The sequence below is a fragment of the Miscanthus floridulus genome, chromosome 8, assembly GCF_019320115.1.
Source record: "Miscanthus floridulus cultivar M001 chromosome 8, ASM1932011v1, whole genome shotgun sequence".
Lineage (NCBI taxonomy): Eukaryota > Viridiplantae > Streptophyta > Magnoliopsida > Poales > Poaceae > Miscanthus > Miscanthus floridulus.
This window is the reverse complement of record NC_089587.1, coordinates 158,333,022-158,360,091: the sequence shown is the minus strand read 5'-3', so window position 1 is coordinate 158,360,091 and position 27,070 is coordinate 158,333,022.

Here is a 27,070-nt window from a genome sequence, read left to right as displayed (position 1 = left end):
AGATAGGATTCTACGATGAGTCCTTAGGACAAGTCTTGCTAGGTGGGTGTAACCTGAGCATCCTCTATGAGAGTTACCTATGGTGGGTTCATGTGAGTGGAGTAGAACCCAGGATGCCTCATAGGGGTGAGACCCCTAGGAAGGAGGTGCCATCGAGGCACAGGGTGTCAGGTTAACCCCACTTTAGAAGATGTCTTGTCTTGTCCCCCTAAGGACTAGTATGTCAAGAGAACCATATCATAGGACCCTACGTACACACCACTCATTCCTGAATGGGCGGGGGACAGATGTTGACTAGCTAGGGCGGTGCCACTACTACCTAGGATGTAGGTGATAGTGTATGGAGGTACGGGCATATGGCTCACATCCTCCTAAGATAGCATAGTGACATTGAGGGCCTGGTACTATGTCTCACTAGTCTCAGCATGTCGATGGACTCTAGGGTGAGTCAGGGCTGAGTGGCATGGTGGCATCGTATTGGTTGGGAGGCAGCTCGGTATCAGCCAAGATGGTGGACACCATCGATGATGGTGATCTTGTGGTTCCAGGCGTACATGCTCTGCAGAGCTAATCGATCTATACATATAGCCGTGTCAATGGATATGTACATTCCTATGACCTATGCTTCCCTTGATTAGTGAGTGGAGTCCTTTCTTCTTCTCCCCCTGGGTTTGGTGTTTGTTTCTGGCTTTGGCCGTTGAGGCAAGGCATGAGAGGGAGTCATCCTTGCCGCCTAGAGAGTGAGAGTGTGGTAGGATGTGTGTGTACAGGTGGGAGAACATGTGTGGATGAGATGAGTTAAAACTTGAGGGACTATTATAAAATATTGATGAACTTGCATAGGAAAACAACAAGCCATAAATAGGCCTTTTGCTCTACCCATGCATTCCACTTACCATAAAGCAACACAAAGCATAGGGTGGGAGACAGTGGCCAATACAAATAATACTGAATGATATTTGGCAGGTATTGGACGTCATCTACAACTGACAACAATGAAGACTTCAAGGATTAGGATTAGGTGGTCTTGTTCCTACGCTCAAGTTTGGTTGAGGAGATGAAGTCTACGTCCGCTGACATTCTACGCTGACTCTAATGATCAGCCCATGAAGGAGCCTTCAACCAGCTAACACGCTATGTCCACTCTGATGTTGATTTGTATGCATTTCCACTAGTATAATGTGTACTTCGGTGTGTCACCAAGTGTTGTAATACTTGTAAACTTGTAATTATGTGATGTATGAACTGTGGTATCAACTGAATAATGATAATATGACAGCTTGGTCTTCCTGTACTATCACATTATGATGTAATATGTGGATTTCCCTTTGAGGAAATCATGGATTGTTTCAGTTGGTATCAGAGCCATACTTGACCCTAGGACGATACCTTTAGGACCAAACACTAACCATCCTGCTTGTTGTAGAACTATAGGTGCTAATACCTGTTCCCCTCCTCACCTTGTGTTCTACTGCTATTTGATCTCCTGATTATGGAATGTTCCCTATAGGTCAATTCAATATTCCAAATTACCGCCCTCGCTAGTTCGATAGTGTGTGAGACTTGAAGGCCTAGGAGTCACCAGAAGTCAACACTATGCATGTAGGAGTTGTAATGCTGCTTGATTGCCTGGATCTTGTGTTGTTAATGCTTCTTGTGCATTTTAATGTTTGAGTGTAGGTTGTATAAGCTATTTTGTGTATGCCAGACTACAGACACTGGACAACCTAGTAGGCTAAACCCAAGACCGTCCTATGATTAGATAAAGTAACCCCGACTATCAGAGTTAAGAATATAAAGCTGATGCATCATATCTTTACCAAGCCATTTCAAAAATTGTTTTTGGCTTCCAACCAAACACATCTTCAAAATTGCCCTACCTTCTTTAGGTTGAAAAAAGAGTCCTTTCTTTAACAAAAGCAACTCTTTTTCAAAGGAAAATGGTTTCAAAACTTCTTGAAAGGTCTTCCTTTTTCAAAAGAAAGCAGTTTTAGTTCCTCTCTCAATCTGATTTGATTTCAAAAGCTATCTATGAAACAGTTTGAAAACCGGTCTCCTTTCAAAAGGTGATACAAAATTTACTTCCGAAAAACAAAAAATTTTGCTTTTCAATCAACAAAGTGTTTTCAAACCAAAGATCTTTTGGCTCAATTGTGTTTTAAAAGGTTTTGATTTCACCCTGAGAGCCAAAACCCTTTCAAAAATCAACTTTGGCTTCAAAATAGTTTGCAACTAATTTATCAAACAAAATCCTCATGAAAAGATTTTGTTTCCAACTTTTCCAAAACAAAAAAAGGAAGTTTGTTCACAAAACCAAAATGAGCTTTCCAAAATCTAGTTTCAAAAGTGTTGTTGTGAAAAAGGGTTCCTGAAAACAAAGTTTGATTGCGAAAGCTTTACCTTTCAAAATGAGAAATGATTTCAAATCATTTTCAAAACTAGTTTTGTTTGATTCAAACAAAAGGGAAGCAATGCTTTGTTTTAAAAACTAAACCGAGCCCTTCAAAACCTCTTGATTTGGAAAAATTCAAAAAAAAGAAGTGTTTTGTTTTAGAAAACAAAGACCTTCAAGGATTGTGCTTTTCAAAACTTGTACTGATTTCAACCCTTTTAAAAAATCCACGTTCTCCTAGATTTAAAAAGTTTTGAAAATCATTTCCCCATTATTCAAGCAGGGTTTCAAAAACTACTTGTCTTGAAAAGTTTTGGAATTTGCAAAACATTTTCATCAAAATGGTTTCAAACTCATATACCCACTATTTCAAAACATCTATGGTCCAAAAAGCCTATTTGGAAAAGTTTATAAAATGGTTTGAATTCGAAGACTTCCTCTTCAAAAGGCTCATATGTTCTTGAAAATTGTTTCAAAAGAGCTTTGGAACAAAAAACCTTCTATAGAAGTCTTGATTTTATAAACTAAAAACCAATTTAAAGCCTTTCTAGAATCTCTTTTGAGGGTTTGATCTAGTTTGACTAAAAATCAAAACTTTTGATTTGAGTTTCAAAAACCAGAACTGGGATACCACCTATTTCAAACATCTTTGTGTTGATTTCAAAACCCAAAGGTTGTAACCTTCTTCCTTGCAAGGTCTACGAAACAAAGGATTTAAAACTGTCCTTTCAAAAAAAGCTTCCAAAATCGTTTATAAAGGCTTTTCCCTCGCTTTTTTCCAAAAACTCCCCTCTCCCTGTAAGCTTGGGATACCGAGTCGTTGCTGGTGACTTATTTGGTAGCGTGTCATAATCATAACCTATGGTGCAACTATGAAACCTGGGGCCCCATGTGTGATGCATCCACATGGCTTGCTGCTGGGCGTATGCTGGTATCGAGGTACATGATTGTGACCGCTCCAAGTGGTAACTGCAAACCACCGTAATCCTAAGCTTAGCTTTTCAAAATCTCACTACAAAAGCAACCTGCTTTAAAAGTGTTTTACTTAAAACAAAGTATATTTTGGATTTCCAAAATCTCCATTCAAATACCCTATCTTGTTTTAAATAAAGAGATTTCAAACCCCAAAAGCTTTGCCAAAACAAACCCTTGTTTGGAGTAAAAACAACTTTCAAAAGTGGGATTTTGAAAAGTTTTGTTCCCTTGACTTCTCTACCATCAAAACTCTTGGCCTATTTCATAGGATTTGGAAAACCTTGCTCCTATTTCAAAATGCTATTTGAAGAGATGGCTTCAAACCCTTTGTTAAAAAAATGAGATTTAGCTCTTTTCTTTCAAATAGTGAGTTTCAAAAAAAGGCGGGATTTATAAAAACCCATTTTCAACGCTTCTTCAAAGTACCTTCCAAATTGACAAAGGTTTTGGTTTTCCAAAGTCAAAATAGATTTCAAAAGGGACTTTGTTTTCAAATGAAAACTATTTCAAGTTGCTTCCCTATCGTGCAAAAAGAGATTTTGTTTCGAAATGAAAACTACTTCCAAAAGTTGTCTTTTTGTTCCAAAAACCATTATTCAAAGAAAAAGAAGTTTTCCCAAATTGCATTAAACTTGCTTTACAAAATTTTGGTGCGTGAAAATGTATTCAATTAGTATTTAAACTTGCTCCCCAAAAAAACTTGGTTTACAAAAACAAAATGATTTAAAAGGAATTTTGAACTTGGTTTGCGTGAGTTTCAAAAGTGCTTTTGAGATATGACCTTTCTTCAAAAAAACAATTTGATCACGCAAAATTGCCTCCCTCCCCTTTTATAAAAACAATTTTCTTTATTCAAAAGGGTTTTGTGCAAACTGCCTTCCACAAAGCCCCTCCTTCAAAAGCTTTCTTGAAAAAGGTTCCTTGCACAACCTGATGCATTAATGCATGTTGAACCTCCAATGAAAGCCATCAACCTTAGATGAGCCCATAGAGCTAGACTCCAACAGTAGTAACCCCTAAATCTAAGGGACGAGATTCCTGTAAGGGGGGTGGACTGTAACAACCCAGGTTTTTGTGCAACCAAAAATATGAACTTTTTAAAAAAATTCTGCAGTATGTGAATCATGTAGTCGCTAGGTCGAACCTAAGTCAAACTGAGGAGATACAGCTAAGAAATCAGTGCATTCATATAGAATTGATTGTAGGAGTGTGTCGTTGCTCTTGAGTGGTTTCATGTTTTGAGTTTTGTTGGAGTTTGGAGTGCACAAATCTATAGCGAAAGGTCCTCTCAAATCCCCTAAGTCATAATTCATAAAGGAAAAATCATTTTCCTTCTCTCCTTGAATTATTCTAAACCCCTCTTTGAATTCATCTCAAATCTCACTATAAATCCCCATTTAAATTCCTTGGATTCCAATTTCAAATTTCTTAAATAAAAAATGGGAAGACATCTCCTTCTCCCTTGGGCTCAAACCCCTTGAGCTGATCGACTAGCACCCCTCCCTTCCTTCACTCTTGGCCCAACTGGCTTCCTCCCCCTCTCCCTCACCCCGCAGCCCACCTCCTCTCCCTCTCCTCATGCCTGGCCCAGCCAAGGCCGCGGCCCAACTTGCCTCCTCCCTTTGGCCTACCTCGCTAGCAGCCCAAGCTACCTCCTCGCCTAGCCTACTAGCGCATGCGGCCCGTGAGCCCACCGCCCCCGCAGGCCCAAGCTCTAGCCCCCATGGGCCCACCAACGCATTGTCTGGCCCTCAGGGACCCAGAGCCACGCCCTGGGTCTAGAGACCCTAGGGCAGACGCTCTCTAGAGGCTGCTACCACCACCATAGGCTCACGCCCCACGTGCCCTGACACCTCGACGTTCATACTCCAAGCCCCTGCAACTAGCACCATGTGTCCCATTCATGGCGCGGACGATGAAGATCATCGGGTGCCCCTCAAACCCTAGGCGCTGCGCCTATAAATTGCTGCTGCCACCGCTCCCGTTCCTTTTTCCCATCTAACACTGCCGCCAACCCCATCCTACTCACGCTCACCATCTTCGACCTCCAGCCACCATCGCCCGGTGCCTCGCCATACCGCGCCACAAGCCAAGCGTCGCCGTGCCATAGTCACCACAGTTGCACTCGCTCCATCCATAGCCACAACACGCTAGGTCACGGCCAACCCTATTCATGTCTGTTGTTCATGTTCTTGCTAGTGTCGACTACCGAATGCCACCACCAGTGCTCTGTCACCAGTGCCATCCTAACCAAACTGCAACCCTAACATGTCGCTCCTCCATCTCTATGGACATCGACCCCTATTTCCTCACCTTCATGGCCAAGGCTATGACATCGAGCGCGTCGCTCAGGACCACACATCGCAGTCACGACCATGATGCACCGCTTCTTCGATGCTAGGAACCCACATCTGCCGTACACCGGTCTACACCCCGACGATCACTTCTACCTCATTGGAGCTGGAGCTAGGAGCATCACATCCATGACGATGCTGCCCCTCATCGTGCCCTACCGTCATCCTCGCCTGACAAAGACCACCTTGACCGTGCCTCCTGCTTCGACAAGCCAGCACCACGCCTCTCCTTCATGTCATGGTCATGACTAGCCGTGACCATGCAAACCCTATTCCTACTCCACCCTGCCTGCATTGCGTCCTCGCTGTGCCTACCTCGACGCTGGCTAGCTCTCCTTCCTCGGTGTCCCTCTTCTTCCTCGCCAAAGCTCCTTTTCAACTATCGGTGAGCCACCATCAACCAAAGTTCCCACCTTTCCCTTTTCATTGCCATGCTTGTCTGACGTCTGGCCTTCGTCCTACATTCCCTCACTGTCGCAGGGAGGCCATGCCTCTACCATTCCTTGGGCACGGCAAGCCCCTGTCCTGGGCCACATCCAGCAGCAGCAGTCAGCTTTCGGCCATTCACTGCCATGGCCAGCACCACCATGCCACCGACCATCATCCTTCTCCACTGCTGGTGAGCTTCTAGCAGCCAAATCTCCCTCTTTTCCTTGAAAACCCACCTCTGTTCTTGATCGCTTCCTACTGCTGAGCTCAAGCCATGGCCTTGCAGCTTACCCCACTAACTCTGGCCATAATTGTCGCCACCTTCGGTCACATGTAGCCACCTCTGGCCAGCCATAGCAAGTCGCAGCCAAGCCACAACAAGTTGCAGTAGGCTAGCAGCAAGCAGCAGCCAGCCAAGAGTGGCAGCAACAAGCCCATAGCTCACCTGTGCCCATCCTCATCTTTGCAGCAAGGTCGAACCCCTCCGACCCTTATCGGCGTCGTCCCCAACGTCATCGACAACCTTTTTTCATAATTATTCACACTCATTCATACTGTCTCTTATTGTCTATACTTGATCATACACTTGATGATACATGATCTATCTATTATGTATATCTACACATGCCTGTGTCATGCCTTCGCCTGCCGGTCTAATCTTTTATTGCTATCGATATGTGCCTGCTCCGTCTAGTCATCATCGTGTCGGCTTGGCTCTTGTTCTTGTGTTGTTGTGTTGTCCGTTGTGTGCCATATGTTGTCATCTGTGTTGTGGTTCATTGTGTGTTTGTATTGATTGTCTGTGGACCATGCCTCCTGAGCCTAGTTGAGAGATCCTACCTCATTCGAACAGTTTCAGTCATGGGTTTGACCCCGCTGTGGCCGTGATGTCGAGCGTAACTCGACCCTCATTTTTAGTTGACTCTATAGTGCCATGATCGTTGGCCCCTCCTATGGCTCTAAGACATGTCCACCATGGACTCGATATCGGTGCGCTTCCTACCTACACATGATGAGCCCATCGTGACCTAGTCTATAGGAGACAAACTAGGGGACGACCATCGTGGGACTTACAAAAGCCAACTCATTTGGGTAAAGCTCATGGCCATGAGTTGCCTCGCCATGACCATCGGGCTTTACCTCTTTTGTTCGCTTGCTTATCCTAACCACCTCAGTATGCTTGTACCACTTTGACCATAGTGTCCCTTCGGATCTAGCGATGACAACTGCATCGCTACGGGCCTTAGGGATAGCCTTGTGCCGATTTTGTTGCACTGGTCGTGGTGCCCTATGAGTGGGATTGGATCATGGGATTGTGTCTCTTTTCTTCCAACCTTCATCCGTTCCATGATGAGTTGGTCGAAAGTATGCTTGTACCTATTTAGACCGTAGCATTTCTTTGGTTCTTGCGGTGACAACCACACCGCTAATAACCCTAGGGATGTCTTAGTGCATTTATTGCACCTAGGTCATTGTACCCTACAAGTAGTTTGGGCACTCATGTTCTCTTATGTGTCGCTCCTTTTGATGCCACATCTCTTGCCATGGCGTGTGGATTGGAAGAAGTAGACCACCTCCCTTCTTTCCTCTCCCCTGTTCCACCCTCCCTTGGTTCTCGTCAATTATAATGGCGGATGGATTGAGAGAGACCAGAACTGCTTCCTTTCCCCTTAGCCGCTGTCTTCGATTCCCGTCAATCTCCATGATGCCCGGATCAGAAGACCATGAGCCATGGTGTTTGCTTAAGATGAGCTAGGGTCTATGCCATTTTTATTGAAGCCGTATAGGTTGACATGATCAACCCGAGAAGTACTGGCTAGGCTATGACTTAAGCTTGTACTTAGCAAACAACCACTTCTGTTTCTTTTGGCCGAGGGATCGGACACCCGCCAAGAGGGCTAAGTCATTTTCCCTTTGGTATTCTTTTGGTGTAGTTGTTCTTCTATGTCTTGCTGCCTTTTTAGTGTACTGATTGCTCTTTTGTCTTGTTTGTTGCTCTATTGTGTTAGTTGCATCGAGGATAGCTACAATTGGACCAGAACCCGTTGGAGGAAGGACATGTGAACAACAACTGGACCTTGAAGAGAACAACTACAAGTACAGTGAGGATCTCAAAGATGATCAGTCAACAGGTGCCACATCCCACCCAACCTCGTAGAATCCTATTAGACATAAAATAATGTAGTTGCTAGTGCATTATTTTATGCAATTGAACTTTGATAGGTTGCATGGTAGAATTGCTTGAAGCCATAACCTTGACACAAACTTTACCCCTGCACACCCGCTGTTAGGCTAGATGCTTGCTTACTACTTACTGCTTACTTCTACTTTGCATTATATCTGTGATGTGATGCTTGGTGGAGGATTGTTTGTGAGCGGTTAAGGCACTTGGAGCTCATAATGTGGTAATAACCGGGGAGATCTTGGAGTGCATCTTGGGTGTGTGGTGAGGGTTGAGTTGGCCAGACAGGATTCTATGATGAGTCCTTAGGACAAGTCTTGTCAGGGTGGGTGTGACCTGAGCATCCTCTATGAGAGTTACCTGTGGTGGGTTCATGTGAGTGGAGTAGACCCTAGGATGCCTCACAGGGGTGAGACCTAGGAAGGAGGTGCCATCGAGGCATGAGGTGTCGGTTAACCCCACTTGAGAAGATGTCCTGTCTAGTCCACCTAAGGACTGGTATGTTGAGAGAACCGGATCATAGGACCCTACGTACACACCACTCGTTCCTAAATGGGTGGGGGACGGATGTTGACCAGCTAGGGCGGTGCCACTACTACCTAGGATGTAGGTGATAGTGTAGGGAGGTACGAGCGTATGGCTCTCACCCTCCTAAGATAGTGTAGTGACCTTGAGGGCCTGGTACTATGTCTCATAGTCTCAGTATGCCAGTGGACTCTGGGGTGACTCAGGGCTGAGTGGCAAGGTGGCATCGTATCGGTTGTGAGGCAGCCCGGTATCAGCCTAGACGGTGGCCACTGTCGATGATGGTGATCTTGTGGTTCTAAGTGTGCACGCTCTGCAGAGTTGATCAATCTATACGGATAGCCGTAGCCACAGATATGACATTCCTATGACCTACGCTTCCCTTGATTAGTGAGTGGAGTCCTTTCTTCTCCCCCCTAGGTTTGGTGTTGGTTTTCGGCTTTGGCCATTGAGGCAAGGCACGAGAGGGAGTCATCCTTGCTGCCTAGACAGCGAGAATGTGGTGGGATGTCTGTGATGGGTGGGAGAACATGTGTGGATGAGATGAGTTAAAACTTGAGGAACTATTATAAAATATTGATGAACTTACATAGGAAAACTATTGCCATAAATGGGCCATTTGCTCTACCCATGCATTCCACTTACCACAAAGCAACACAAAGCATAGGGTGGGAGCCAATGGCCAGTACAAATCGTACTGAAAGATATTTGGTAGGTATTGGACGTCATCTACTATGACAACAATGAAGACTTGAAGGATTAGGATTAGGGGGTCTCGCTCCTATGCTCAAGTTTGGTTGAGGAGATGAAGTCTATGCCCGCTAACATTCTACATCGACTCTAATGATCGCTCATGAAGGAGGAGCGTTCACCCGCCGACGCACTATGTCCACTCTGATGCTGATCTGTGTGCGTTTCCGCTAGTATACGATGTACTTAGGTGTGTCACCAAGTGTTGTAATACTTGTAAACTTGTAATTATGCAATGTATGAACTATGGTATCAACTAAATAATGATAATGTGATAGCTTGGTCTTCCTGGACTATCACATTATGATGTAATATGTGGATTTCCCTTTGAGGAAATTGTGGATCGTTTCAATTAGCCTCCAAACCGACCATCCTAGGCTATAAATAGATGGGGAGAGCTCCATTCACACCACACACCACACAAGAGCCTCTCTCCCTCCACTTATATCTCTTTACTTTTAGTAGTATAGTTGGAGCTAGGAGAAGCTACTTTCAAGAGCTAGGACATCTAGAACAAATCTTGTTATGATCAATATGAAGAGTTCTTCTATGTTCTTGCTCTTATCATATCATTATAGCTATGTTATGAAATTAGAGAAAAGTTCTTATGTTATTCATTTAGCATATGAAACTATGCTTAATCTTTCATACAACATACATGTTCAGACCAAGACTTAAATTTAGGTGATGAGTTCTTTAAGTTAGTTTTGGTCGTTATATTCTTGCCGGTTTGTCATCCGTCCCCGTGGTGGATGCTCTAGTAGAGGACTCCTGATAAAGACGGATATTCCTAGCCAAGGCTAGATTAGTAACTGATAGCATAGATAGGGTGTCTAAGCTATACATTACCTAGATTTACCTCATTCCCCATGGTTAAGGGGTAGGCAGCAGGTAGTGACAACCCTATCTGTCCATTGTAATCACCCACGATTAGGTTCGGCGTAGAGCTGGAAGCCAGAGGTACTTGGTAGACCAAGTATAAGCCAGGTGTCCGAAGTAAGTTTATAGTGACCAAAGCTATCTTAACTTAGGATCTCTACCATTAGAAATTCATGTATTTGTATGATCTGCTAATCTTAGCATAGCTATACAAGATAAACCTGCTCCAGTTTATGTTTATTCATTTATTCTTTATTCTTTCTTTTATCTTTATCCTTGAGTTTGGCTTGAGTGTGTGTGTCACACTATCCAATATTTATCTTGGCTTACCCCTGTTATGAACTTTGGTTTGATATACAGTCATGTTATCTTGACCATATCCCTACTACAGACTTTTACACCATTCTTTCCTTTGGGAAAATATAAATGAACGATACCCGAATACTTCCGGGTGGAATGCTACAATGATATATCCATGCACTTGCGGAATATTTATGCATGAGTTCAAAAATATCGTCAAGGCATTTCTGGTGCCATTGCAAGGAAACACAATTCCTAGTGATTACGCTAAGAAATGCCAACAAGCATTTCTGGTGCCATTGTCGGGGAAGGCACTGGTTAAAAGAATCTATTAGGACATGTTCATGATAATATGCATGTGTAGTAGCCATTGCCCTTAATAGGATAACTTTGCTTGTTTGCTCCTGTTGTGGATGAAAATAGGATAGTGTAAGACTGGTTTCGATTTGCCGACGAACTACACCAAAAATCTAGAGGCACTCATAAGGAAGAATCGGTCCCATACCAGTTTCTTCTTCTGCCACTCCATCGACAAATGAACCAGTTACCCCTGTACCATCCACTACTACCACTATGAACCAAAAGTCGCTTCGTGAGCACTCCGTCCCTACTGTTGCCAATGTACCCATTGGGTCCGCTATCAACACGGGCAACAGAAACCTTGAACTCAGGTGGGGCTGATCACGATGGTGCAAGCAAACCCTTTCTGTGGTTTGCTTAGCGAGAACACGAATGCACATCTTCAACACTTCCTTGAGTTGTGCAACACCATTGTCATCAAGGATGTTGCACGAGACGTCATCAGGCTCTGTCTATTCCCTTTCTCCCTTGTGGGGGAAGGTGAAACAGTGGTTCTACAAGGACAAGGAAGTTGTAAGCACGTGGAACAAGTGTTCCACAATGTTCCTCATGAAATTCTTCCCCATGGGCAAAACCACTGCCGTGCGGAGGAGAATTTCAAGTTTCCAGCAAAATACTATGTAATCCATCCTCGAGGCATGGGATAAGCTGCAAGAATACATCCTTGCCTGCCCGCACCAAGGGATGGAAAATTGGCTAGTCCTCTAGAACTTCTACAATGGGTTAACCCCCATGTCAAGAGGACACATTGATGCTGCTGCTAGAGCAACCTTCCTCTCACTCATCATCAATGGAGCTATGACTCTCATTGAGACAATGGTGTCCAATCAATGGTGGGGTGAAGAGAGGCTCCAAGATGAACAATAAAGGCATGCATACTATGAAGGAGACAGATGTGCTTGTTGCAAAAATGGACCTCCTAATAAAAGGCTTGATGAGTGTGCCCATGGGAAGCAGGTAATGTACGGCACCGTCAAGGCCATGGACTTGCATATGACATGCGAGGTCTATGGTGAAAGTGGACATTCATGGAACGATTGCCTTGAGACCCATGAGGACGACACCTACATCAACAACGGGTTCTGTCCACAAGGAGTAATAACGGGTGGAGCAACCAATCACATCCACCTTTCAAAGAAGGTAATTCGAACTTCAATTCCTATTACAATTCGAATCAACCTTCCTTGGAAGATCTTGTGTTAGGGTAAGATCAAATAAATGAAAACCTAACAAAGAAACATGCCTCTAACAATGAAATTTTTTAAAACATAAATTCAAATTTATAAGATTTAAACTTTTTCTTTAAAAATTAATTAAGCCTTAATAAAATGTTTGAAACTCAACTAGCTCAAATTGTTGTAACAATTCTTGCATATGATTTTGAAAGATCCTGGAGCAACCCAAAATTTCATTTGAAAATATCAATGCGGTAATCACGAAGGATGGTAAGTCCACTTGTGATCTACCATATACTAACCATGTAGGAGAAGCCAAGAAGCACGGGGATACAACCTTGAACCTTAGGCTTTGAGCTAGCTTGGGGTAGGACCCCCACAAGGTAATGTGTATCTTGCACTCAGAATGAAAAAAAACAAAAACTTATGGTTCTATATTGTTCACCATTCAAATATTTTCACCTCTGTTGGATGAATCTTAGTTATCCTTTCATGCTTCCTCTCTTTATGCTGGTATGTTTTGGTTTGGGTGTTGGTATGCATGTGATGATCATACTCCCATAGTCTTTCTAAATTAAGCATGGTGCTTAGGTTAGATAGCCTACCCTAATCAAATTAGACATGGAGTCGAGTTTGATTATTGAACCGAAACTACTAGTGTAGATTGTGGTTGATCATATGGACTAACCCTTGCAGGAATTTATCAACTTCATGAGGGTAAGTCTTTGAGATGACAACAGAAATGAAAACTTGTTTGGTGAATCTTGATAATAATAATAATAATATATTTATATCTATATATAAAATAATGGTAAAATAAATTGTGCTTGCAAGTTTGCCTCTTTTTAATAAAAGCAGTTGAAGGACCATAGACTTTGGGCTAGCTTGGGGGAGGACCCCCATAGAGGTAACTTGTATTCCACATTTCTTTATTACCTTGCATTTTATTATCTTAAAAAAATAAATAACATAAAATAAAATATGCTAAAAAAGAAAAAAAATATTTCACTCTACATATGTGAGTAAGAATGTTTAGTATCTCCTTTGTTGAAATGATAAATAGTTGCTCTGTCTTATAATTCATCTGTGCCTAGTTTATAACTTAGTATTCCCCAAGATTTAAGTTTGTTGGCTAAAATGTCTTGTCCTAAAACTTGAAACTTGTGGGTTGCAAACACATGATCCTTTTCTAAGTTGTTGTGAGTTATGATATGGGACAAATAGAATTTGCTATGACTTTGTTCTAAGAGAAACTTGACATCCAGAGTTCTATTTTCAAAAATGCTAAAAATTGAAAAGTTCCTCAATGATAGCATTTCCTACCAAGGCCATATGACACAAATGCAAATACAAAACCTTAGTCATATGCTACTTGTTTTCACATTGAGCTTTGTTAGATTGTTGTGACCCTTGTTGAGATTCTCGTCATGCACCCATGATCAAGATTCACGTACATCTACAAATAAAATGCTGACTCTTACACTAAGAGTTACACAAAAACATGCTTTTTCCATCCACCAAATTAAGATACTCCATTCATGTATCATGAGTCTCTCTCTCAAAAATTTTCATGTGCCAAAAAAGGAAGTATGGGCTATGCTAAAAAAAGAGAGACAAAAGAAAAGAAAAAAAATGCATGCCAAAAAAAGAGCATGAGAAAAAATCCATGCTAAAAAGCATGAAGAAAAGAAAGAAATAAAGATAGCCCATACTTTTAAATAAAAGGCATTTCTCTAAGAAGAGAGAGATGTCATGATCCAAAGAGTACAAAAATATTTAGAGTTAGGAAGATTATAAAAATTCCACACACTTGCACGTCTTGATCAAAGTGTATGACTTGCATCTCCTTGAGGTACGGTTTTTGACTTAGCAATATTATGTGATGCAAGTATGCCTTCTTTTGTACCTACCCAAAGATCCACATAAGCCATTTAGTTGGTAGGATGAAAAGAAAGGCAAACATAAAAAGCCTTTGGTGAGGATCATACACTTCTGAGCGACCGAGTGAATCATTTGAGGAACTTACTTTTATTTTACAAAACTCTTAAAACATCCGGAAAGAAAGTCAATCAAGGAATGAATGACTAGCGGTTCTATGAAACCGTTCTATCTTGCAACCACCCAAGACTTGGAAAAGCAACAAGCCCCATAGGGATCAAGGTAAAAAGGGTGGATAAAATGCCAATTTATTTAAATAAAGGAAGAATACTTTGTTATAGACATGGTATCTTTGAATTGTAATCAGCATTGAAGCAACTCATGATCAACAACCAAGTACTTAGTTATTTGCTCAGGATGAGCAATGGTTAAGCTTGGGGGATTTGTTGGTGGTCCTTAATGATCAAATTCAACTGCTAATTAATATATATCCAAAACAGGAGAAATAAACAAACTTATACCACATATACATTTACTATTGACATATTTCCACATGTATTGGATACTTAGTGTTTTGTAGGACATATACATGAAATACATGGGAAGTATTGTCAAAGTGCGCAAACCGAAAAGTGTAAAGCAAATTCTACAAAAACACAACAAGCAAAAGGCCAACCAACTTACACATCTGGGCCAAACATCGGTGCAGCAATGGCCTAGCCCACCTCAGGAACCAACCATGCAAAGATGGCAGCAAGGGGGGCTGGCCCTGGTGGCTGCACCAGGGGTGCGCCCTACCCCCCCCCCCCACCTCTCAGGCCTAGCTCTCTACGGTGGTTGCATGGTAGCATGCAAAAGGCGGTCTACGGTGGTTTCCTATTTTATTAACCTCCAAACCGACCATCCTAGGCTATAAATAGATGGAGAGAGCTCCAATCACACCACACACCACACAATGAGCCTCTCTCCCTCCACTTGTATCTCTTTACTTTTATTACTATAGTTGGAGCTAGGAGAAGCTACTTTGAAGAGCTAGGACATCTATAAGGAATATTGTTATGATCAATATGAAGAGTTCTTCTATGTTCTTGCTTTTATCATATCATTAGAGCTATGTTATGAAATTAGAGCAAAGTTCTTATGTTATTCATTTAGCATATGAAACATTATGCTTAATCTTTCATACAACATACATGTTCAGACCAAGACTTAAATTTAGGTGATGATTTCTTCTTTAAGTTAGTTTTGGTCATTATATTCTTACTGGGTTCGTCGTCCATCCCTTATGGCGGATGCTCTAGTAGAGGACTCCTGGTTTAGATGGATGTTACTAGCCAATGCTAGAGTAGTAGCTGATAGCATAGATAGGGTGTCTAAGCTATATGTTACCTTCAGTTTGCCTCATTCTCCACGGTTGAGGGGTAGGCGGTAGGTAGTGATAGCCCTATCCAGTCCCTTGTAATCCCCCATGTTCGGGTTCGCCATAGAGCTAGGAAGCTAGAGGTACTTGGCAAACCAAGTATAAGTCGGTGCCCGAAGTAAGTTTACACTACTAGAAATATCCACTTCTATGACCAAAATGCTAATGATGAATCGGAAATCGTCATAGAAGATCAGTTTTTATGACAAATATTTCTGTTTCATCATAGATTAGTGGTGACGATCCTGCAACCCTCCCTTTCTATGATGAAATTAGGCATCATCACAAAAAACATCATAGAAGAGCGTAGGGTTTTGTCATAGATCACTCACGTGACTCATCTGTGATGATCTCGTTTAAACATATGATGAACAGGGCTTTGTCATTGAACTAATTATACATCTGTGATGGACAATATTTGATCTATAATAGCTTCATCATAGATCTTCACACTATACTTTCTCCATCCAATGTGTACCTATGGAACCTATAGTTACTCATCCGTGACACTTGCAATTCGTCATAAAAGTCTCTGCTTGATCCTTTCTCCATGTGACGTGTACCCATGGGACCCTTCTCCATTCGACATGTACCTGTGGGACCTACAGTTACTCATCCATGGTGCTTGCAATTCATCATAGAAGTCTTCGCTCAGTCCTTTCTCCATCCGATGAGTACCTGCGGGACCCTTCAACATCTGACCTATGGGACCCGATGGCTTACGTGTCATGTGTACCTATGGAACCATTCTCCATCTCCATCCAACTTGTGGGACCCGATGGCTTGCGTGTCACATGTACCTATGGGACCATCCAACCTTTGGGACCCAATGGTCAGTGGGACCTTTTTCCATCTCCATTTGACCTGCGGCTTGCGTGTCACTTGTTGTCGCCGAGGTTTAATAAATTAAAACTAAAAAAACATGAGACCTGGGAGTCAAACCCAGGGACCCAGATCAAGGAATAGACCATCTTCACCATTACGCTAGACGCCTAGTTGTGTTGATGTCTTTGGAGTCCAAATAGTAGGATATGTTCATTGTGTGGACATGTTGACTTATATATTGGATGTATCCCCTACAAGTGGAAACAAATTTGTGCCCGTTGGACTTGCGGCGGCAGTGGCAGGCAACGGATGATTCTTAGGTGTGCTATGGTGGCTCAGGCGTCCTTTTGGAGGCTAGGTGGTGGGTCTTCCTGGTGGAGCATAGGGCATTGGCGTTCATGTCCATCATGGGCCACAGGCAGAGGCGACAGATCCAATCTGTAGGTCTCCTTTCTCGCCTTTTCCTACCTTCACTATTTGGTCCTTGCTTGAACATGAGGTATACAAGAAACTGTTGTAGCATTGCAGATTTGGTTAGGCCAATGCTAATGAAAAGAACTAGGAGGTGGCACTGGTTGGTTTTCTGCTGGTGTCTTGGTTTTCTGCTTATGTTCAAGTGTTCTTACTATAAATGCCTATGTGCAACTAGGTCTGTTAATTGTCAAGTGCTTGCTTGATTATACCTATCTATCTAGGCAAACATACAGGCCATTCGCTTCTGCCTTAAACTATTTGTTCTATCCAGTGCTTGTTTGATTCTACATTTCTAGTTTCGTACGCTCTAGTGCCATCGGTGAGTCCTTATGGTATTTTGAACTTGTAACATATCTGAGGCCACATTTCTATGCCAATGTTGTCTACATGGTTGTTGGATGTATTAGGATGCAGCTCATATATTTGCTTTCTATGTCTTCTCCTTGTTGACAACCAAGTTATCCATTTGGTTCCAAATAAGAGGAAGGCATCAAAAGCAAATCAATGATTTGTGTCCATCATTCACATCACTGAGGCCAATAATGTTTAAGCTGCACATGTTGCTACTGATGCCAATGATGATCACTACCACTTGTTCACTGACATTCTACTTGTGAAAACTGAGGAAGCTCAATTAACTGCTGAAATTGTAATGGTTACAGCTCTATTAACTGCTACTCTAGTTTGAGTTATATATATTATGTGGTGCTACTCTAAATTTACATGAGTTTGTACCATGAAAATTGTTAATGGTTGTTCAAGTTGCACTTTGATATGAGTTGTGGACTACACTGATGGATCTTTGTTGGATTATTTTCCTCTTTAGTGATCTCATTACTGAGGAAGCTCTCATCGTATTGCACACTAATAAAATGGAGGAGGCCTCCAACAAGAAGAACGCACTAGCCAGCCGTCACGGAGGATGTCGTTTTTGAGATCCTCCGCCACCTCCCCGCCCACTCCTTATTCTGCTACAAATGTGTATGTTGCTCCTAGAAAAACCTCATCTTGAACCCCAACAACCATAAGAAGCTGCCCCAGACTGTGGCCAGCTTCTGCTACGACAGTGAGGCAATCAAAACTTCACCGGCGTCGTCCGTGGTGTACGCCCCCGCTCCTTGGAATTCTTGCCCTTCAATATTGACAATGTAGCTCTCTTAGATTGCTACAACAACCTCATCCTATGCTGGTGCCTTGGGGCTATGGATACCGCTATGTCGTCTGCAATCCAATGACCCAGAAGTTTAAAATTCTACTATCTAGCACCCATGATGTTGGCCATGCTGTTGGTGAGGCTCACTTGGCATTCGATCCGATAGCCTCCTTGCACTTTCATGTGATTGAATATGTGGATGTCAATGCTGTGTGCATAGGTGTGGAGATCTACTCATCTCAAACTACAGTATGGATCTATAAGGAATCTGAATGGGGCGAGCATACTAATGTGGTATTTTACAGACAACCATGTGTGTTTCTTAATGGTTGTCTGCACATTATGGGGCACTCTAGGAGGTACTCTATGATATTTGTTTTGGATCTAGGAGGGAAACACATGGAGGAAAATTGATAGACTAGATGGTCTTCACCACTCCATGCATAAAGCTTAGGGTCACTTGTGTTTATGTACTGTTGATGGTCCCAATGATTCCAAGCTTTCAATCTAGATCCTTGAAGAGGATGGTACTGATAATTGGACATTGAAGCATATGGTCACCATGTGGATCCTGTTTGGAAGGATTAATATTAGATTGGGTTTCCTAGATTTTAATGATGAGGACATAGTGATCACAGTTCACACAGAATGGAATTTGATTTTCTTTGCTAGTGAGGATGGAACAATCATTGCATATAACATGGACTGCAAAAAAGTTCATGTCATCCCTCTCCCTGTCTTTCAGTATGGTAGACATACGATTAAAAAAGAGTTCATCTGCAGACCAATGTTGTTCTTGGATTCATTAGCAGAGCAGTAAATATAGCTGCATTTGATGTATCTCTCTGTAAAGCATTTTAAATGGACCGATGTTGTTTGCTTGTCTATGGACATGTTAATTTCCTCAATGATGGATGCCATTATTTTAGCTAAACTAGTGTGTCATCTTTGTTTTGTTTGCAAATTGAATTATTTGTTTGGTGTGCACATGTGTTACGGTGGGGTTACAGCTATTTCATCCATTAATTTAGCTATAGTACAATACTTATATTGATTTCTAATGTCATGGGTACATGGGGTATGCTGATGAGGGCACTCCAAAATACAAAAAAATGACACTTCAAAAGCACTACAATGCACCCACCAAATTATACTACTAGGCTATGCTACTATTATGTTAGCCAAACTTAAAATTGTAAATAGCACAGTAACCAGCATCATGGGAAGATGAGGAAAACTATGAAGGATACTGTCAGACGCGTTCAAATGTATAGAGGTCAGACTTTCTTATGTGTGCAATAACATTTCAACACCAATAGCTCCTCTGCTCTGTATTAGACTAAGGCGAGACTTGCGGTCAGACTTTCTTACGTGTCAAATAACATTTCAACACCAATGGCTCCTTTGCTCTGCATTACACTGAGGCAAGACTTGCTCCTCGCTGCAAGCATCGGCAAGTTCAACAAAGATTGACAAAGACACCAAGGCAACAAAAAACAAACAAAAACCAAACGACCTGAGGTACACCGTGCTCAATAGATTGTAAGTGCGAGACTTGCTCCTGGTGCTAAAATTGTAATGGTTGTCACATGTACCTTCTTTAGATTTGCTTCCTTTTTGGAGCCACATAGGTATTCAAATTTACTGTGCAAGCAAGAAAGTCCTAGCAGCGTAAATCTAACTAGGCCGGACACATCTCACTTTATACATGGAAACCTATTTTGTATAAGTATTTTTGTTGAATCCCTAAAGGAAACAAATAAAATTGAAACAAAACAACAAAAAAGAAAAACGCAAAAACAATATTCTAGACTAGTTTAGATGAACTCCTTGTTGCATGGTTCTTTCAAGTTCAACAAATTTTATCAAAGACGCGAGTTAGCTTCAACAGAGATCAAAGGCACTCATGAATGTTTAGCATATTATAGATCAGGTCAAAGACAACTAGAAAGAAATCTATAGCAAAAAGCAACCAACAGGGGCTACAAACCAGCTACAAAATGACCAAAAGACCTAAGCTACACCACGCTCAATAGAGTTTAACCCACCTAAGGCCTTGTTTGGATGCACATGTATTCCTCTCGATCTGCATGTGTTGAAGTGGATTGGAGTGGAATTAAACTAAATTCCATTCCATTCCACACCAACACATGTGGATTGATGTGGATACACATTCATCCAAACAAGGCCTGATACAAAGTTCAACAAAAGTTAATGCCAACATGCAAATAAGAGTTCACATATTTTGCTAGGGTGTCCCACAGATCAAACTTATTCATGACTATTAATACTACTGATATGTCCCATAGATCAAGGGTTGAGGTTGGCATGCAGGATCTCATCCACGTCCACCTTCGGTGAGATGGCAGTTGGTGGCCAGCTTGAAACTCTTAATTAGATCGGCGATGTCATCATCCATCGAACACGGTGAAAAAACCCTGCTCCACCACTCTGAGGTTCACCGCTATGCCAATCTGAAGCTGGGCAGCAGCCAGTGCCTGTGGCATCCCCCTAACGAACGACTTCAGTCACCATGGCTCAAATTTGGGCCAGCAGGGCTCGGAGGTGCTCTTCTACAGCCAACAGATTATCCACTCTTCAAATAAGGAAGATCACATTACTGGTGGCTAGCACAGACATCTGCAGGGTGTTAACCCGCATGCTCAGTACCACAACAAGGTTCATCATGTGTTGGGCCTGTTGTTGGGCGATCACCAAGTCGGCTCGCACCTAGGGAGACCATATTCTTGGAAGCTTGAAGTGCATCACGCATGACGTCCAGCTCACCGCACAGCGTCTTGGCATTCAGACTGGTCGATGACAAATCTGCTTGGACCTCACAGTAATCCTTCAATAATTGATGGTACTCTATGTCATCTGAGGATTCATGCTCTTTTGATGATTCGCCCATTTTAGAACAAGAGGGTTGCGCTAGGACAGACGGGCTCGGTGATGACAAGCGATGACGGGACGACTCTCTAGCACCACTGGGGAAAGCCCCATGACCTAGGATGGCACCACCATGGAGGAAGCGCTGCACAATACAAGCCAACTTCAAGCCCATATAGGATAAGGGGGAGAGTGATCTGATTAAGAAGGCAAATGACTATTACCGAACTGACCAGTGCATCATGGCATAGAATCGCGGGTGGCTACCTCCATTAGGGGATGCCTCGCTGGGGCGCTTTTTGAGCATGACCATAGATGAAGAACCGGGCACCGGGGCAAACAAGGCTCGGGACGCCATCATGCCCATGAACACCTGTTGAGATAGTAGGCAAATTCCAAATACTAGTTAAATTAAACAACATGAACACAAATACTAGTGTGAGCATTGCTCGCATACTCTGGTTAAATGAAGATAAACAACATGAAGAGCGGTGATGATCCACCTCGAAAGGAGGAACTAGCGGGTTAGAGAGCAGGCTGATGAGAGATCCATTTGTCAGTGGAGGATTGTCGACGTTGAAGGCCTCTGGGGACTCCACATCGACAAATGACCTTGTCCCCTCCACCATGGTCCTAGCAGGCGGCATCGGTGACATAGTAGGGTGGAAGGCAAAAGCTTTGGGATGGAATCAGGAGCTTTGGAGAGAGAAGGCTATAGGAATAACCTTTCCCTCTCACCCTTGTCTCTGCTGTTATAGTCTGGGGGCCATCGATCACCCCATGACCGAGATGTTTGCATGGGTGGGCGGCAGGGCTTCGCCCCATCATGTCAATGCGATGGGCAAGTTCAACAAATCTTAACAAATACACAAAAAATAAGACATGTTGGGTTCAACACAGATTAAAGCCACTCATGACTACAACTACTACTAGTTAAAAATGTTTTGATGGAATGCACTCCTGTAGGCAATAGTTTTACTCATAGCTCTATATTGTATAGTGTCTGACGAGATCAAATGTGCCATATTCAGGACTTTTTTGTGAGTGCAGTAAAATTTGAGTGTGAAGCGAATACGTCAGGAAAGTGGGACACAAGAAGTGATTTGAGAAAAGGAGCTTTTGACATGCTTGAGACTTGAATGCCTGGTGCGGTCGTGATAGGTCTTTTCTATAACTATTTGATTCCAATCCAAGCAGTCATAGCAATCGAGGGCAGAAGACTAAAGGCGTATCTAGCTTGGATCAGATTTACAATGCTCAGACCATCATAGGGACTCTAGGTTAAGGAAAGATAAAGATTTTTTCCAACCGGTGCGCTTCACCTTGGGTGCTATTGCACTCCCTCAGGAACCTCAACCAGTCATACCGTAGAAGGCGTGTTCGATCGAAGACGTAGGAGTATTGACGTTCCCAAGTGTACACTGATGAAATTAGAGCATGTCTCCTCCATTTACGCCGATGAGACGACATTAGTCTCAGTGCTGGTTTTTACTACATGTTAGTTCCTCCACTCATGCCCCAACAGTGTGTGCACTCCTTACATTTGTGACAACACCAGAAACATAGAAAAATAAATCCCCCTACACCACCACCACCACCGTGAGAGGAGAATGAGAACAGAGACATACCAACAAGGATTCCTCAAAGACTATCAAGTTCCCTAGTTGGCATGGTGGGGCTGCAAGAAGACATGGTAGGACCAAGCCAAGTGACCTAGAGTGCATGAAGATCCTTCTTCCTGGATTGCATGCAGAAACATTGGTAAGTGCCCATTTTCTGTGTGCTAAATCCTGATCTGCTAGGGTTTGCCTTTGGGAATGAACTTGTCCCTCTATTTGGCTATGTTGATCGTTGTGCACGTAAAAATTGTCGGCTGCAATGGCCCGGGCCATCGAAGGTCAGCCGAAAACTTGAGCTTTGTCTAGACGATGAGAAGAGCCTAGGCCCAGTGGAAGGTGGAGGTGTTCCCCAACAGCGGTCACTTGTACCTCCACCTGACGATGGAAGCACTTCACCCGCACCCTCGACCTCCAAGATGGGTTCTCTCTTGTAATGCAGTACGATGGCCGGTCATAGATTAACGTCAAGGTCTTTGACCTTACCACCTACTGCAAGCAGTACTCGCACGACTTTGAGGCCAGTGGTAGTCAACTCTCCCTGTCCATTGCGGAGCTGAGGAGTTTTGCAGTGATCTTGAAGAAGTATCACCTCAAAGCTGAAGTATCTGGTGAGCACTCGCACTGAGATGCAGAATGTACCGATGATATCGCAAGTTACCATTGTCCTCTTTGTCATTAGTCTTTTTTTGTGTGAGGCAAAGAACATGCCAGTGGACTTCGAGCGAGTTCACAACTACAAGTAGCAGCACATGGTTGAGATATAGACTGACTAGGTAGTCCTAGGTTCGTGGGCTTGGAGAGGACCCGCATGAACAAAGTCTTGTGAGTGTCATTCAAGTACGGGTGGGGCACCTTCTGTGCTAACAATGACCTCAACGTCGGCGACACCTGCTTCTTTAGCTGTGATCCATGTGGCCACCTACAGCAATGACAATGATGAGGAATGGGAGGAGGAGCTAGAGGATGATAAAGCTAAGCTCAAGGTGGAGGTACGCAAGACAAACAATAGATGGAGGTGGTGAACTCAGCAGCAAGAATTGACACGATCTATATTTTGTTGTTTCATCAATACTATTATATCGCCCTATCAAGATTTCTAAGTACTGGACTATCTTACGCCCTATTTGGATGAACTGCGACTAGTTAGCCATGGCTAAAAAATTAGCCAATTAGTTGTTTTATTAGTCCATACCTGTTTGGATCGTAAACTAATTGGTGGGTTCTATGGACTCGTTGGATGGCCCCTGATAGTTGCCATCACTATATTTTGTTGTTCATTGACTCGAGTGATCCGAATCATCTATATTTCCTAGGGTCGGACTGTCTTAGGCTCTAGAAAATTTCAACATCTATACGCCCACTGTCCTCCAATCAGAAAGGGCGAACACCGATAGTATACTACATATTAGAAAGAGAACCAAAAAGAGAACTATAGGCAAAAGCAACCACTAGGGGCTAGACAAAGTTTAACCCACCAAATACAAAGTTCAACAAAAGTTAACAGCACACATAGCGATAGCGTGGGTTAAACGCTGTTGAGCGTGGTGTAGATCAGGTCCTTTGGTCATTTGGTAGCCATTTTCTAGCGCGTGTTGATTGGTTTTGCCTGCTGGTTTCTTTCTGGTTTCTTTCTGATCTATAGTATGGTAAATATGCATAACAGAATTCATCCAATCAATGCCTAACTGGATGAGCCACATAGCTATTCGAAGTTTACTGCCCACATAAGAAAGTCCGAGCATTGTAAATCTGACTGGGCCGGATATGTCTCACGTTATATAGGGAAACCTATTTCATACTTGTACTTTCATTGAATCCCTAAGGCCTTATTTGGATACGCATGTATTCATCTCAATCCACTATATTTAAGAACAAATTTCAAATGACAGATTACACTAAATTCAAAAAGAGTGAATTACTAGTTTCTTATTCCAATTTCCCATTCGAAAAAATGGATTTCTTGGCAAAAACTGTAGTCCTCGCTGCAATACTAGAGCCCTTCTTTCCCATCCGTCTGCATAGACTGCAGATGTCGCCTAGTGCATGGAAGATCACCATGCACCTATGCCTACGACGGCAGTGACATCTTGCCCCATGTCAGTTCAGAGGACCACCTCAGTGGTCAGGGAGGCAGCACAACACACACCACTTGTTGCTTAGCCACCTATTCATTGGTCTACCGTCGTAGCCCGCCACCATCGCTCATGATACTTCCTCACCCTCAACCCGTACTTATGTACTACCTCATAATGTCATCAGTCGCCTGGCATCGCCATTGTGCCTATAGAGCAATAGGGCGACCAGATAGGCCACCAGATTGTGCCTGCCATCAGCGACATGAGCGAAAATCATCGAGGCATGGGCTAGGGCTATGATTTTCCATGAATATAGTTTGTATCCAATGAGGAAGCAAGCCTCTAGGTTGCTAACTTGGGTCAGGCTAGCAAGGAGGGCTTCGTAGTTGACAGGGTCGTCCCACATCCTCCTGTGTCTAAACTGATCCTAGTGCCAAATACCGACCAATGGTGGGGTCACCGCAAATGTGGCGCATGGACAAGTAGATCGCCCATAGGCTGTGGAGGTCATCCATGGGCCGCTCTAATGGTCGCAACAAGGTGACCCATGATCACAATTTGCACCTCGGTAGGGAGCGCCATTAGCGACATGATTGTCGCATGGATCAAGCTATAGCATGTGGACAGCGGTGAGCCAGAGGGGCTAGAGAGGCAGAGTGGCACGACATACATTGATTGAGGAGGAGGCGGGGGAGGACCTCTGAGCGGGGGCAATAGTAGGAGTCAAACAATGGGAGTGAGGCTAGGCTTTGTACACATAGGGACGCTAGGGCTGCAACAGGCTTCTGACACGAGAGCACCATGTTCATCATTACTAGTATCCGAACCTTCTGTCATCCGGTGAACTATACAGTGTAGTCCTATCCAAGCAGTCGTAGGCTCGTAGTAGCCAAGGGGCAGTAGCTAGCTAGAGATGGCCACATTACATGGTTTCATAGGTTCTAATCATCTGCACTCCCTCGGCTTTGTTTGAAGTTGTCGCTTTAGGATTCATGCTTGTAGCCATAGACGATGCAGCTCCTGTTTGTAGCACAGCTGATCAGGCAAAAGTTCTACTCATAGCTGTACAAGAGTTACATGTTCGGCCCATTCAAATATATGCTGCTCGGACTATCAGGCGAGCATACGGTTTACAAGGAATAGGTAAACGTCATTTCATCTAATATACTAGAGGAAAAGTTCTGTACTTATTTCACTACAATCCAAGCAGTCATAGCAATCAAGGGGCAGACTGATTGGTATGACACTTTATACTATCCTACAAGATCAAATACACAGCGAGTGTACTTTCTTGCATTCGTAGTAAAAGTCAACAGCTATGGCTCATCCATTCTACATTAGATCGAGGCGAGACTTATTCAAATGAACTCCTCGTTGCATGGTTCTTTCAAGTTCAACAAATTTTATCAAAGAAAATTTCAACATCTATACACCCATGTACCTCCGATCAGAAAGGGCAAACATTGTTAGTATATTTACATATCAGAAAGAGAACCCAAAAGAAATCTGCAAGCAAAAGCAACCAACAGGGGCTAGAAACAAGTTACCAAATAACCTAAAGGAATTGAGCGACAGCACGCTACAACAGAGTTTAACAGACCTAATACAAAGTTCAACAAAAGCTAACACAGACATGCATGCAAATAATTAAGACTTCACATACGGTCGTCCCATAGACCAAACCTAGTCATGACTTGTACTAATGATACGTCCCATAGATCAATGGTCGAGGCCGTCATGCAGGATCTCGTCCATGTTCACCTTCACTAAGACGGCGTTGGCGGCCAGCTCGACGCGCTTGAACAGATCATCAATATAATCTTCATCTTCTGGTGCCGGTGTAAAAGCCTGTTGTACAACCTGGACTTTCACCACTATGCTAAACTCAAGCTAGGGCAGCAACCAGCGTTGTGGTAGCCCCTTGATGGATGGCAGCAACCAGCGCTGGACTTCCCTGAATGTAGGCCGGTAGGGCTTGGAGGCGCTCCTCTGGTGCAGTGATTGGATCGTCCGCTGTCTACACTGGGAAGGTGGCATCACAGGCTATAGTAGCATCAACAAGAAGGTTCTAGGACCTCTGCCTCAGCGGCCGCCTTCTCATCTCACGCCCGGGCGGCTTCTTGTTGGGTGACGCTAAGTGCGGCGCGCGTGGCCTTCAGCTCATCGCCTAGCTTGTCAGTGTCTAGACTAGCCCCTGAGTACAAGTCTATGACCTTTAGGTAAGCCTCCTTTAACTTAAAGTATTCTTCATGGTCTGATGATGTATCACTAGAAGACTATCTAGGGTTAGATGGGACTTCGTGATCTAACAATGCATCACCAGAAGACTGTCCAGGGTCAGATGGGATCGATGATGGCATGCGGCAATAGGACATCTCTCTACACAATGCAAGCCAAGTTCAAGCCCATTGGATAA